Source organism: Pleurodeles waltl, chromosome 3_1 (genome assembly GCF_031143425.1).
Source record: "Pleurodeles waltl isolate 20211129_DDA chromosome 3_1, aPleWal1.hap1.20221129, whole genome shotgun sequence".
NCBI classification, from domain to species: Eukaryota; Metazoa; Chordata; class Amphibia; order Caudata; family Salamandridae; genus Pleurodeles; species Pleurodeles waltl.
The window spans coordinates 648,417,408-648,433,831 of record NC_090440.1 but is presented as its reverse complement, the minus strand read 5'-3'; the positions used below and the strand labels follow the sequence as shown (position 1 = coordinate 648,433,831).

The 16,424-nt window shown below is 41.7% G+C and overlaps 1 protein-coding gene across 1 annotated transcript in view; it reads left to right on the top strand.

The window, feature by feature from the left end:
• LOC138283527 (mucin-5B-like) overlaps nt 1-16,424 on the top strand; it is a 402,759-nt gene that overhangs the window by 340,596 nt on the left and 45,739 nt on the right. The gene's annotated exons all lie outside the window — the stretch shown is intronic.

The following is a 16,424-nucleotide window of genomic DNA, read 5'->3' as shown; positions in this document are numbered from 1 at the left end:
GCTACCCTCAGCCAGGTCCTACAAGTGGAGACTTTGAATCATTTGCAAATTTAAGAGCTAAAGGGTATGATGTATGTGATGCCCCCAAACAAGTTAGGTGTAGAGCTAAAAGCTTCCCCACTGTACCAATAAGTGAACTTGGTCAATCGTTAGTGTGCAGTGAAACTTTAGGTCTCATGTGCTACAACAAGGACCAATCTTCTGGGCTATGCTATAATTATGAGATTGAAGTTTTGTGCTGCACGTTTGTGCAAGGATGTAAAAGCACTATCAGCACAACTTCTGCCTTCACAACACCATCAACCACCACCAAATATCCCACAACTACTGGCTGTGTCTATGAGAAATGTGAGTGGTCTCCTTGGTATGATGTCAGCTACCCTCAGCCAGGTCCTACAAGTGGAGACTTTGAATCATTTACAAATTTAAGGGCTAAAGGGTATGATGTATGTGATGCCCCCAAACAAGTTAGGTGTAGAGCTAAAAGCTTCCCCACTGTACCAATAAGTGAACTTGGTCAATCGTTAGTGTGCAGTGAAACTTTAGGTCTCATGTGCTACAACAAGGACCAATCTTCTGGGCTATGCTATAATTATGAGATTGAAGTTTTGTGCTGCACGTTTGTGCAAGGATGTAAAAGCACCATCAGCACAACTTCTGCCTTCACAACACCATCAACCACCACCAAATATCCCACAACTACTGGCTGTGTCTATGAGAAATGTGAGTGGTCTCCTTGGTATGATGTCAGCTACCCTCAGCCAGGTCCTACAAGTGGAGACTTTGAATCATTTACAAATTTAAGGGCTAAAGGGTATGATGTATGTGATGCCCCCAAACAAGTTAGGTGTAGAGCTAAAAGCTTCCCCACTGTACCAATAAGTGAACTTGGTCAATCGTTAGTGTGCAGTGAAACTTTAGGTCTCATGTGCTACAACAAGGACCAATCTTCTGGGCTATGCTATAATTATGAGATTGAAGTTTTGTGCTGCACATTTGTGCAAGGATGTAAAAGCACTATCAGCACAACTTCTGCCTTCACAACACCATCAACCACCACCAAATATCCCACAACTACTGGCTGCGTCTATGAGGTGTGTGAGTGGTCTCCTTGGTATGATGTCAGCTACCCTCAACCAGGTCCTGCAAATGGAGACTTTGAATCATTTGCAAATTTAAAGGCTAATGGATATGATATATGTGATGCTCCCAAACAAGTTAGGTGTAGAGCTAAAAGCTTCCCCACTGTACCAATAAGTGAACTTGGTCAATCGTTAGTGTGCAGTGAAACTTTAGGTCTCATGTGCTACAACAAGGACCAATCTTCTGGGCTATGCTATAATTATGAGATTGAAGTTTTGTGCTGCACGTTTGTGCAAGGATGTAAAAGCACTATCAGCACAACTTCTGCCTTCACAACACCATTAACCACCACCAAATATCCCACAACTACTGGCTGTGTCTATGAGAAATGTGAGTGGTCTCCTTGGCATGATGTCAGCTACCCTCAGCCAGGTCCTACAAGTGGAGACTTTGAATCATTTGCAAATTTAAGGGCTAAAGGGTATGATGTATGTGATGCCCCCAAACAAGTTAGGTGTAGAGCTAAAAGCTTCCCCACTGTACCAATAAGTGAACTTGGTCAATCGTTAGTGTGCAGTGAAACTTTAGGTCTCATGTGCTACAACAAGGACCAATCTTCTGGGCTATGCTATAATTATGAGATTGAAGTTTTGTGCTGCACGTTTGTGCAAGGATGTAAAAGCACTATCAGCACAACTTCTGCCTTCACAACACCATCAACCACCACCAAATATCCCACAACTACTGGCTGTGTCTATGAGAAATGTGAGTGGTCTCCTTGGTATGATGTCAGCTACCCTCAGCCAGGTCCTACAAGTGGAGACTTTGAATCATTTACAAATTTAAGGGCTAAAGGGTATGATGTATGTGATGCCCCAAAACAAGTTAGGTGTAGAGCTAAAAGCTTCCCCACTGTACCAATAAGTGAACTTGGTCAATCGTTAGTGTGCAGTGAAACTTTAGGTCTCATGTGCTACAACAAGGACCAATCTTCTGGGCTATGCTATAATTATGAGATTGAAGTTTTGTGCTGCACATTTGTGCAAGGATGTAAAAGCACTATCAGCACAACTTCTGCCTTCACAACACCATCAACCACCACCAAATATCCCACAACTACTGGCTGCGTCTATGAGGTGTGTGAGTGGTCTCCTTGGTATGATGTCAGCTACCCTCAACCAGGTCCTGCAAATGGAGACTTTGAATCATTTGCAAATTTAAAGGCTAATGGATATGATATATGTAATGCTCCCAAACAAGTTAGGTGTAGAGCTAAAAGCTTCCCCACTGTACCAATAAGTGAACTTGGTCAATCGTTAGTGTGCAGTGAAACTTTAGGTCTCATGTGCTACAACAAGGACCAATCTTCTGGACTATGCTATAATTATGAGATTGAAGTTTTATGCTGCACTTTTGTGCAAGGATGTAAAAGCACTGTCAGCACAACGTCTGCCTTCACAACAACGTCAACCACAACCAAATACCCCACAACTACTGGCTGCATCTATGAGGTGTGTGAGTGGTCTCCTTGGTATGATGTCAGCTACCCTCAATCAGGTCCTGCAAATGGAGACTTTGAATCATTTGCAAATTTAAAGGCTAATGGATATGATGTATGTGATGCTCCCAAACAAGTTAAATGTAGAGCTAAAAGCTTCCCCACTGTACCAATAAATGAACTTGGTCAATTGCTAGTGTGCAGTGAAACCTTAGGGCTCATGTGCTACAACAAGGACCAATCTTCTGGGCTGTGTTATAATTATGAGATTGAGGTTTTGTGCTGCACTTTTGTGCCAGGATGTAAAAGCACTATCAGCACAACGTCTGCCTTCACAACAACGTCAACCACAACCAAATACCCCACAACTACTGGCTGCGTCTATGAGGTGTGTGAGTGGTCTCCTTGGTATGATGTCAGCTACCCTCAACCAGGTCCTGCAAATGGAGACTTTGAATCATTTGCAAATTTAAAGGCTAATGGATATGATATATGTGATGCTCCCAAACAAGTTAAGTGTAGAGCTAAAAGCTTCCCCACAGTACCAATAAATGAACTTGGTCAATCGCTAGTGTGCAGTGAAACCTTAGGCCTCATGTGCTATAACAAGGACCAATCTTCTAGGCTGTGTTATAATTATGAGATTGAGGTTTTATGCTGTAGAAAGGTACAGGGATGTACAACCAAACCCAGCATGCCATCGACCTCAGCACCAAGAGTTACACCAACGACATTGCCTTTAACTACTAAATGTGTCCGCGAAGTATGCGAGTGGTCTCCCTGGTATGACACCACTAAGCCCCAAGAGGATGCAACAGGTGGAGACTTTGAAACATTTGACAGCATTAAAAGTCAAGGATATGCTATTTGTTCCACTCCACGGGACATTAAATGCAGAGCTGAACGCTTTCCTATCACTCCCATAAACCAGCTGAATCAAATTTTGCAGTGCAACAAATCATTCGGATTGACTTGCTACAACAATCAGCAGTCCTTTGTCCCATTGTGCTACAATTATCAGATCCAAGTCCTGTGCTGTCAGTTTGTGCCCTGCGCAGCCTTATCAAGTTCTACAGAGACGACAAAAACAACTGCTTGCAAGTGTTCTGTCAATGGCATAACCTTCTCTCCTGGTAAGTGCATAACATACTTGGGAAATATACTGATTTGCTTCAACTTTATTTTAACTGTGTGCAGGATGATATCATTAAAACTTACAATTCTCAGGTTTTTCCTTAAAGGCATGTGAGATTGGAAGATACACATGGAGGTGCAGTCTGCATTTGACTGATATGCTCTTTCACATTTGTTATGCTTTTCGCCCGGTCTTGCAGCAGAAGAAAAATACAGAAACATATCTCCTGATTTAACAAACAAGTCTTCCATTTGTAATTGTGGGCTGTGTGCACCAATGCCTGAAGCTGACTACCACACATAGAGTGAAATTGATGAGACGTTGAGGATAGGTTAAAACTAATGTATTGTTAAAAAAAAAGACATACCCAGAGGTTGCATGCACTACATCCCACAAATCTTGGGTGACACAACATGGCAACCATATTAAGGTTAAAGGGTGAAAACATTGACAATTAACTGGTTGTAATTCCATGCTGTCAAGGCACAATTCAGAGAATAAGCAAGCCTTATTGTGGAGACTATCTTTACAGCATCTGACTGAAAAGAAGCGTGGGTAATATAGTAAGACTTCAGGTTGCAAAAGCAAGAGAAGCCATATGGCTTCTAGAAGCATGAAATATAGCCTCACTGCTAAGAAGGAGGCAGCAAAATCAAAATCCCAATTTGACTCCTGCCCCTAAGATCCTAGTATTGACTCTAATGTACAACTAGAGCACACTTACAGAAACAAAATATTTGGCTACATAGCACATCCCACGGCATTTGCCACACAATTAAAATGTTGGTGCATAAAGATACACAAAGTACACATTCATTACAGATCACTTTAGACAGACACCACAGAAATGGTTTTGACACCAAAGGTACAACCTTTGTGTTCTACTACAGGCTCCTCTCCTATTCTTTCTCAGGCGCAGGAATCAGATGATGGTTTTAGTTCCTGGGCTTTTAAATGGAAGGTTGATGTCACAGCCTTAGAATGTGCCCTTTGACTGTTATTTAATAAACGATTATAAGGCCAGAGTGTTGTGCTTTTGGTTACTGGTGTTGTTTATACTGACTGCAATTACACTTGATGGCATCTAAGAGAATTTGAGTCATTGGCAACAAACAAAAGACTACGTGTTGAAAATAATGCCAGAACCTCTTTTCTATGGCAACCTCTTTGAAATGTTTACTCAGGAGCAAAATGGTAGTTCAAGACAATGGCCAGTTTGTGTGGTCATTAGCACATTTGTAACTGTAGCAGCCATTGGAAAAAGCATGCCTACCAGCGCTGACCACCATTACAAGAACCTCCATGTATGTCAGTTTGATTACTTAATACACTCTGTATTCAATTCTAACCTTTAGTCTTGGGAGATACATGGTTAAACAATGTGAAGCTTCTTTTTTTAGAAACATATTTTATTGATGTTGCTGTTAAACAAGAGACACTGCCCACAAGGCCAATAATGCAAGAGACAACGAAAAAATAAAATACAAAGAGAATCAGAACTCTGGCAAGCACGAATCCCTCAGCCCCCCAAACTAGTGGTTAGCAGTTAAGAAGTACATGAAGCTGCATACATTACTCAATGTCCCAGTGTGAAGCTTCTTAATAGAAACGAACACCATTTTAATTAAAGTGTACTACCTTTAGTCAGCTGGTCGTATTGGAAATGTCAAAAGCCAGCCCATGATTTTAATGCATCAAGGGCCAGATGTAGCAAATGTTTTTACCCAGTTTGTGTCTATGGGAAAAAGTGTTCGTACATATGGCCCCAAATCACTTCCTCAGGGCCACATCTCAATGCAGATTATAACAATTGTCAAAAGGTATCGCTTGTATATGGCTTAGAGGTAACATTTATACTTGCTGAAAAGAGTAATCACAAATTACTTGAGTTTTTTATTCAGATTTTATGCAGCCAGTTGTGCACCTACTATGTCTATTTTGGCATGGTAACCCTTGTAGCTTTGAATTTTTAGAGGACCTTCCACAAGTCTTGGCCTTGCATTCCTGTACTGTGTGGGAGGAGTGTATCCTAGGATCATTTCAACGTCCAGAAAAAGGGAAAAGTAGATTCTAAGGCCTATATTTATACTTTTTTAGCACCACATTTGTATAATTTTTTGATGCAAAAGCAGTGCAAACTCACAAAATGCAACTGTATTTTTCTGAGTTTGTGCCGCTTTTGCGTCAAAAAGCGGCACAAATGCAGTGCTAAAAAAGTATAAATATGGGCCTAAATTAATTGATACTGCACTGATATTAGTGAAAAGGCTAATGAAACTAGCATGGAAGGCCTCCAAGTGGCCAATAAAGGTCTTTGAAAAAAAAAAATTGGAATGTTACTGTGCCGGTATCGAAATAGGAATAGGTGCATAAATCCATCATAAATATTTTGCTAGTGTTTTGGTCCAGAGTTTACTGTCTCAGTTATGCACCTTTTTCTGTCGATTCTAGCCTTGTTATCATTTAAAACTAGGAAAAACATGTGCATATCGAATGCTATGGAATTAAAGTCATTTGATCTCGAGATAATAAGTGTGCATATGGATTTGAAGCAGTCATGAGGTACGAAAAAGATGGAACTGAAATATGTTTTACATCGGTTTCTAGAACACTGAAGAATTCACAAAGGAGCTAATCTCAAAACGAGGCACTGGATTACTGGTGGGGGGCAGGAGGATTCTACATTTTAGAACCTAAGTGTGGCGGCTGCATTTGAATTGTGTAAAGATCATAAGCCTTTGTTTCTGTTTTTACCACAAAGGGTGCGAATAGGGCACCTTCCTGTGTTACCAAGTGAATATACAGGTTGCATGAGTGCACATTTAGAATTAAGTATGTTGCTGGAGTAGGTCTTGTGAATTCTGACTATCTAGGTTACTAGTAGAAAAAAACAGAAAGAGGATGAAGAAGATTGAAAAATGTAGCAGGGGCTGATGAATCGTGTGTGGGTGCGATTTGTCAATGTGCATGACAGTCAGGTGCAGTGATTGCAAAGGGTTGCCCAAACAAGTGGCGAAAAGTAGACGTTTAAGAAATTACTATTTGGAGCAGCGTGAATTATTTCCTGATAATGGAATTGAATGCAGGGAAATACACTAGTGGCTCTAGAACACAGAGGGACAGACTGATGGAATTATTTCATGAGGGACACAGGAGGAGCTCAGCTTTAAAGAGGAAGGCAAGGGCTGGTGTCTGCCGACTGGGCAATAGATGTCTCATAGATTTCAATAAGTTGTGTTGTACTCTATATGAAGAAAATTGATAACCAGTGGTGGTACAAGTATTTCTCCATGGTGTCTTACAAGCTCCCCTAAAATAACATTTCAAGAGATACATTCTAAGGATGTGACCTCAACCTTTAGTTTAAAGGGAAGGCTAGGAACTACATACAAGGATACAACATATTCTCTTTTCTGGATTGGAATTTAATAAAGGATCAAAGTAGTGAGGAAAATAAAATAAACACAAGTTAATTATGCATATAAAGAGAAAAGAGAAGAATGATGTTTTGAATCACCCAGTAACAAGCTACTATACACAAGGATGAAACATGAACACCATGATAAACATATAACTACACTTTGCCCAGCACAACATCTTAAAACGTCTTTGGGAGTTTTCCTGATCTCCCAGTTCTTTTCTTTCTCTTTTCCTCTTTGTTCTTTCGTTGATTATCCCACCATAACACACATTCCCATTACAAAGTGCAATCCTCACATTCCAGGTCTCTCCTCCAGCCAAAACAACTATATTGTTCTACACTTTAACAAAATGCTTGGGTTCAGAAACCCTATCCTTTCTTTATTACGCCTCACTCCCAGTTTCAAATGGAGATATAGCCTCTACCACAAATTGCCACCTACAGCATCAGTTTTCTCTGTATATTTGTGCTCTTCCACTACCAACCAGCCAAGACAATTGTGTTTGGACAACTCTTCCTCTCCCAGTAAAGGGTCTACTATTTGGAATGCTGTGTAAGAATTTGGCGGGCTGTCCCTGGAATAGCATGAACACACCCCAACCATCTGTATTAACAGGAGCAAACAATACCAGTGACCAGTAACAAAGTCCTCACATTTCCTGTTTAGGATGCGGGGCTGCCTCTGTTCAAAAGACCTCAAACAGAAGCATTACAGGAAGGCACCCATATTGAAAAGAGGCATTCATCTTTCTCTGCTATCAAGGTGGGTACCAACTGTTCCCTGCTAGCAGGATCCACTCCTATCTGCACCACATGGCAGTTCAGGACACTCTAAGCAGCTTCTATATGACAATGGCATCAGAGTGCCATAAATCGTCTCAAAATGTCCTTGTTCCTAGGGGGTGGGAGGAAAGATAAGTGCCCAAATGACAATCTATAATTTTGCTTTGGGCTTAAACATTTGTGTGCTGGGGCTGCTGCTAGGCTACCACTGCACTGTGAGTCTAGATACTACATTGCATCCAAACTTTCGACAGCATCCTCTAGGCTAACCACACAAGGAAAGACAGTGTCCCTATCTGCAAGGAACCCTGTCACTGATAGCAATGTAAGTTCTATCCCAGATGTGCTCTCATCACTTTGCCAACCACCTCCTTTCACACCTGTGTGTTACCTTGAAAACCAACCACAAACTGGCTGTGTGTTCTAGACGAGGGATATGACATTGACTCTTGATACTTTACAGACATGAACAACTCTACCATGAGACAGAAGCATTGGAACTATATATAGTGTCTAGGATTTGTTTGAAGGTGGAAGATATTCTGGAATCAAGTACCAGACCTATTAACAGACAAGGTCACACTCTAGCACGTTGTTGGCAAACTTCACTGCAACTATGGCAGGTCTTCATGCTGCTGTTGAATTGCATATCCAGTTGGAAATAAATGAGCTATACAAAAGGGATTCACATTACTCCAGCCACCTCATATTCCTGAGGTGAGACATATTTTGCAACTTCTTTCAAATGGATGCAAATGCAGGCATGGCATCCTTTAAGTGTTTTCAGACCACCATCTCAAAAACACCTCTTCCTTATAGGAAACTGTGTCACAATTCCTACCAAAAAACATAAAGCAAGAGGGACATTTGGAGAGAAGTTCAGTATTCCATAGGACTGCTGTGCGCTTCCGTAATTCTGACACCTTTTACTTACACAGTGAAAGCTGTCCATCATGAACAGCCTTTGCTTTGTGCATGATTATGGACTTTCTTTGACATTTGGTGCTTAGCCATGTCCTTGGGTTGTATTCCGTTACATCTACTACCATAAGACCGGCATAGCATCACTTCTTCCCTTTGACTTCTTACTGCTTTTACTCTACCCACTCATCCACATGATTAAAATGACCATCATGAGGCGCCCCCTTACTTTCTCCTACAGCGACTTCACCCCTCCCACCTGTCATCCCTAAATCTACAATTTACAATAATGCTAAACATTCCTTCAATTTTTTAAAATTAATCTAATTACACTAAACTTTAATAATACTCTACCTTACGCTAATAATCATTTGAATTACATTCAAGGTTTTCTATCAATTAAAATTAGTTACAATTCTTTCTTGTGGCACTCCATAGTTTAAATAGAGTATTTAAATGATTTGTTTTCATTTTATTTAAAAACAAAGCTTTAACTAGTTTTACATTTATTTTCATTTTTGGTGGCCTTATTGTATTTAAATGATACATTCATCTTATATTTAGTTCAAGTTAAACAATTTTATTTGTAATAAATGAATCATTACCCTAACTTGAAATTAATGTAAATTGTATTCTAACCCTTAATCAATTAATATTCACTTTAATTAAATCGACATATTGTACCAAATTAATTTGGACCCTAACTCGGAAATTGAGATAATTAGAAAGATTATTCTAACAATAAATATGTTTATTTCTGTGTCAATACTAAGGCTGACTATAAATAGCAATGATTTATTTGAAATGAAATACAATGTAAAAAATCGATTCTCGGTCAGTTAATTACTGTAATATATCCCCTAAACCTAATTTAAGGAAAAATGCAGTCTTTATTCGCCCATTTGGGAAATGATAGGTGCCAATTCGTTGCTCCTGCAGTTCTGGACCTCTATTGCAGGCGAGGGCAGTAGTGAAGGAGGTAATTACTAACTGCTGTTGACCACAGATAAAGGTCTAAAGGCTATTAGTACCCCCATCTTAGATAAGGAGCGCAGCAGCAGTCGCATCTCACGGGGAGCCCTACCCACATCCCGTTTTCTTTACACAGAAGCTACTATCTCGGACTGGACTGCCCCTCCTACATCCTTTACTTTGTTGAGAGGGTACCCAAACAGTCACAGAGAAGTAGAAAAAAATCAGTAAGCTTCATTTAAAAAAAATAAAAAAGACAAACCTGTAGCAATCAAGTTTACATTCCTCTTCAGCACAAGGTGTAGAGGCATGAAAAGCCAATCCCCTCTGAAGAGGGGAAGCTTGAGGTGCGTCGCAGGTTAGTGGAGCAGTTTCCCTAGTGCTTATACACTACAATGAAGTGTTCTCTTTGAGAATGAGGCACAGATTAAGTCCACCAAAGCCATATTGAGCAGAGGTGTGGGGTGCGAGTTGCGGGTGGTACAGCGGTCCAGACCATCAAGACCGCACACGTGGAATCGACTGGGTGTTAGCAGTCACAGAATGTCTCCTGAGCAGATAAATGTTTTTGGAAGAAAACATCCTTATTGGCTGGACTGCATTCAGGACTCTAACCCGGGTACTAGAAGATGATTTATTAACACTTTAATAAAAATAATACTTAATCAGAATAAGAAATTATACTTACATTCAAGGTTCTTTTCATGGATTTCTGGATACAGTAAAGCTTGATCTCAGTAAATGCATGCTAAGTACAGGAGGCCTGGAAGTAACTGCAGAGTAGAAAATGGCAAGTAGTGTAGAGAGAGGGGAATGTCAATATTAACTATCAAGGTAAAAAAAACACAGACCCATCTCTTTAATGAGTTGCAGGGATGGTTTAAATAGCCCTTCATCATCCCCTTTGCCTCGTGTCTCGCAAGGTTTTGCAAATTGACATCACATTACAGTTGATGTTAGCACTATCACGTTATTACATCATGTTTGAGACTTGCAAATATTGAGGGCCACATGTCCAGAGCATTTTTGCAGCTGCAAACAAGCCGATTCGCAGAATCAGCCCGTCTACAAATAGAACATTATTTTCTGGGATGTACAAAGCCCAAACTGCGATTCAGAGCCAGAAGGATCATGCGTTTTTTCACTCGCAAATAGCCTGATGCGACCGCAAAATGCATTTTGGTATGTATGAATACCAATTTGCGAATCGGTAACTTGTGACCGAATCGCAAATTGGGCTTGCAACTACATACCGATTCAGTATTAGTAAGGGGCGTGTCAAGGGCAGAATCGCAGCAGTGTGCAGGAATGTTTTGTTACCGACAAGCAGTCGCAAAACATTTCCCTTTTGCCACCTACTTCAAATAGGTGGTAACACATTCAAAAGGTAGCAAAAACATTTTTTAAGAGCAGGTATTGGTCCAACGGACCACTGCCTACTCTAAAAAAGTGAAAAGAAAACTTTAATTTAACTTTTTTAAACGCATCCTGTTTTCCTTTCAGGGAAACAGGCTGCATTTTAAAAAAAATGGCTTTATTTAAAAGCAGTCACAGACGTGATGGTCTGCTGAGCCCAGCAGGCCACAATCCCTGTGATTTTAGTGTTTCCTAATGGGTTGCAAATTGCGACCAACCTCATGAATATTAATGAGGTAAGTCGCTTTGTGACCCATTAGGAAACGCAAAATAAAACTCCATGAGTTTCATACATTAGAATAGCATTTACGTAATTGCGATATGCAGGGAATCGCAGTTAGGTAATCGCAATTTCATAAAATGATACATCTGGCCCCAGGTAACGTGTTACTAAATCATTATTTGGGGTATGCGATTTAATATTACGAAGGGACGTGCTCAGGGCGTCCCTTCCTAATACCGAATCTGAATGGCATTTGCGATTGTTTTGTGACCATGAATGCGGGTGCAAAACACTCATGATTAGCACCAGGTTCAAATTGGTGTCAACCCATTCGCAAAGGGGAAAGGGTCCCCTCTTATGAATGCATGCAAAACTTAAACTTTTTTTTTTAAACGCAACTTGTTTTCCTTTAAAGAGAACGGACTGCGTTTAAAAAAAGATTGCTTTATTTAAAACCAGTCACAGACATGGTGGTCTGCTGACCTCAGCAGACCACCAGCCCCGTGATTTTTGCAATTCCCAGTGGGACGCAAATTGCAACCTACCTCATTGATATTAATGAGGTAGGTCTATTTGCGAACCACTGGGAATCACAAAAGAAAGTTTCTTACATTTGGAATCACGTTTTCCTAATTGCGATTCATATGGAATCACACTTATGGAATCGCAATTCCAAATGTTTGTACATGTGGCCCAAAATCACTTTAGTCTGTATCACTCATGTTGCATACTTAACCATGCTGTCTGTTTCTGGGCAGACAGGATTCCCTTCCTTTGTAGTTCATTCACCTGCTGAAACAATGACTTAAAAATTGGCAAAATGTTGTTATCTAGTGCTACATAAATAAAGGGGCATTTAGAATGCTGTTGTCAGGAAGTGCTCTTTGAAGTTTTCAGCCATGTCAAGTTTTTGATTAATGTACTTTATGTTTTAATTCATTTTAGGGGATGTAGTTTACAGTACAATAGGAAGCAATGGCTGTGTTCTGTATGCAATTTGCAGCAGTGTGTGCACAATTGAAACCTATCAGGGACCGTGTATTACAACCACCACTGTACCCAAAACCAGCACTCAAATGACATCAACTTCAACAGCTACGGCAACAAGCACCAGAACAACTCCCAAACCAAGCACCACACCAAAAACCAGCACTCAAATGACATCAACTTCAACAACTAAGGCAACAAGCACCAGCACAACTCCAAAAACAAGCACCACACAAAAAACCAGCACTCAAATGACATCAACTTCAACAACTAAGGCAACAAGCACCAGCACAACTCCAAAAACAAGCACCACACAAAAAACCAGCACTCAAATGATATCAACTTCGACAACTAAGGCAACAAGCACCAGAACAACTCCCAAACCAAGCACCACACCAAAAACCAGCACTCTTATGACATCAACAGCTAAGGAAACAAGCACCAGAAAAACTCCTGAAACAAGCACAACAAACACTAGCACTCGTGTGACATCATCATCAACTAGGACAACAATTAAAACCACTCTTGGATCCAGTACAAAGACAACATCATCCTCAACAACTACTCATAGCACAAGTGGTTCAGTACCATCTTCATCAGCAGTGACCATGCTTGATATAACACAGGTAAGTGGAACTTTATGTTTCTTGGATTAGGATAGCAGACCTTATGAAATGATGCATATTTTCACTTTTGATAAAAAGGAAGAGTTGCTATGAAAAAGTCATTTTTCGCGCTTACCTTTGGATAGAGTAGAAATATATTCAATGGTGTCACACAAATTATCAGAAATTGCAGTACTGGAAAAATGGAGTTGCCAAAACTGACCTTGGTTTCTTGAGCACTGATGAATGCCGAGAATAATGACAAATTTGAAATGAACAGTCTCATGATCCGGATTCCTTTTACGTTTCCTGGGGTTGAGCTAGTTTTTAATTCTATACCAACTAGTGACAGCTTCCCCAGTAGTAAATACCGAACTAGGGGCCAGATGTAGCAACTTAAAAATTTGCGAGTTGCAAAGTGCGAGTCCATGCGACTCGCAATTTGCAACTCGCAAATTCGTATGCAGTACGGTGTCTCAGACACCGACTGCAACTCGCTATGGGGTCGCAATGACCCACCTCATCAATATTCATGAGGTGGGTCGCAAATTGCGGCCCCATAGCGAGTATTGGCACTCGCAAACATGGAGGCCTGCTGTCGTCAGCAGACCTCCATGTTCGTGACTGCTTTCAATAAAGCAGTTTTTTTTTTTTAAGTGTAGCCCGTTTTTCTTAAAGGAAAACGAGCTGCACTTAAAAAAAAAAACGAAACCTTTAGTTTCGGTATTTTTTCAGGGCAGGGAGTGGTCCCTTGGACCACTCCCTGCCCTGAAAAAATATTTTGGGGTCCATTCACAAAGTGGAAGGGGTCCCAAGGGGACCCCTTCCAAATTGCGAGTGGGTTACCATCCACTTGAAGTGGATGGTAACTGCGATACCATTTGCGACCGCGTACGCGGTCGCAAATGGTATTGCATACCACTCAGACTCGCAAATAGGAAGGGAACACCCCTTCCTATTTGCGATTCTGAAATGCATATTGCGAGTCGGTCCCGACTCGCAATATGCATTTCTGCATAGCAAAGAGGCATTTGCGCCTCGCAAACGGCGATTCTCACCATTTGCGAGGCGCAAATCCTTTGCTACATCTGGCCCTAGATTACCCCAACATGAAGCTTTGCTTGCTTTCAGAATAGCTCCTCCTGTGAACGCATCTTCCAGCCATTTCCCTCTGCGTGTCTTTCTTTCCTTTTACCCTACAAGTAGTGCTTTCTGGAAGCAGCATGCCGCCCTTCACCCCTCCTATCAATCTGCCAATGGAATTCTGCAAACAGTAAACACAATTATGCTTCATAAACATTCAAAGAAACTCTTGATTAGTCGCTGGGATGTTTATAATTCTACATGGACCTTGGTCAGTAATCTATGGTGCTCTTGAGGACCCTTGTGTGACTACAAAGGAGATGGAATACGCTACAGTCAGTCAGTCAAAATTACTTTATTCGGCAAATGCATAGCCATAAAAAATACACAAGAGAAACTTATACATTAATAAGAGAAAGGAGTAATGAAAGGAATACAAGAATACAATTCAATTTGTTAAATAGCAGCCCCACGTACCCGGCATAGGCTAACCGCAGGATGGCTAGTCCATTACCTAAACTCAAGCCGTCCATAAAAATATCCCTGTTTACCTTTGCCTCATGGTTAGAACAGATGCTAATCCAAAAGTACAAGTGGAGCCATCTTTGCCAGGTCACTGATAAATAGGAGTTTGAGTTCTGTATGCAGGATAAAAATTTGAACTTGAGGGTAGTAAATGAATTATCCATCTGAAAATTGTTTCTTCAGACTGTAGGGCCGTCAGTATTGCAGAAACCCCAAATCCCAGCCCCATAGAAAGCAGCAGAGACACACTGAGCATTATAGATGTTAAGAATTGGGGAGACTGTGGGGGTCATTCTGACCCCCGCTGGCGGCGGAAGCCGCCCGCCTGGCGGGAACCGCCAGAAGACCATACCGCGGTCAAAAGACCGCGGCGGTCATTCTGACTTTTCCGCTGGGCTGGCGGGCGACCACCAAAAGGCCGCCCGCCCGCCCAGCGGGAAAGCACCAGCAACGAGGAAGCCGGCTCCGAATGGAGCCGGCGGAGTTGCTGGTGTGCGACGGGTGCAGTTTGTCGCGATTTTCAGTGTCTGCCAAGCAGACACTGAAAATCTCAATGGGGCCCTGTTAGGGGGCCCATGCAGTGCCCATGCCAGTGGCATGGGCACTGCAGGGGCCCCCAGGGGCCCCACGACACCCGTTCCCGCCATCCTCAGGATGGCGGGAAGGGGGTCGGAATCCCCATGGCGGCGCTGCTTGCAGCGCCGCCGTGGAGGATTCCCTGGGGCAGCGGGAAACCGGCGGGAAACCGCCGGTTTCCCTTTTCTGACCGCGGCTTTACTGCCGCGGTCAGAATTGCCCCAGAAGCACCGCCAGCCTGTTGGCGGTGCTTCCTCCGTCCCCTAGGAATCACCCCGTGTCCTTTCTCCCTCCCGAGCTGCTGTACTAAACTTTAGGCTTATTAACCCCTAAGCAGTTAAAATCATTTATCCCAACCAGGGGATTTCCCTTAACCATTATCTCAGCCAGGAGTTTATTTTCAGGTACACAGACCATTATGTGCGACTTGCTGTAATTAGTGACCAAATTCAGTTCTCCAATAAAGGAAACAAAGACTTCTGTAAGTAATTGAATGGCCCCTGGGGTCTGTGCCATTAGAAACATATCATCTGTGTTGAGTAATGCAGAAACTAAAACAGACCTACTTTTAGGGGTGTCACTAGTAACTGTACCCAGAGTGGAGCACAGATTGTTAATGTAGACCGTAAAGAGCAGTGGGGCCGGAACACAACTCTGGCTCACCCCCCAAATAAGTGGGAATTAATCTGATAACTCACCCCTTTGCCAAACTGAAGCCTAGCAGCCAGATTCTTAAGAAGGGAATATAAGAAGTTAACTAGCTCTACCTCTAACCCCAGATCCATCTGCATCAGACAGACTTTAGTCCTGACGCAGTCATAGGTGGTAGACAAGTCTAGGGCAGGTACAGTGGAGAGCACTTGGCGATGGTGTATTTGCCAATTATCAGACTAAGATTTAAGCACTGTTCAACAGAGAAATAGGGTGGGGGGGGGACCGAATTTATAGGGGAATAAGATACTATGGTCATTCATCCAGGACTTCATCCGGTTTAAATTTACCCTCCCACTGATTTTTACTAAACTAGCAGCTAAGGAGTTAGGGCGGTAACACTTGTGTGAATTACGATCTCCTTTCTTAAAAATCATCACAATGGTATAAAGAGACCTGAATTTGGGTACCTGCCTAACCAAAGAGTTTTTATAGGTGTCCATTAAAGGGGCCCCCATAGCTCTATGTTATACTTAATCAGGTCC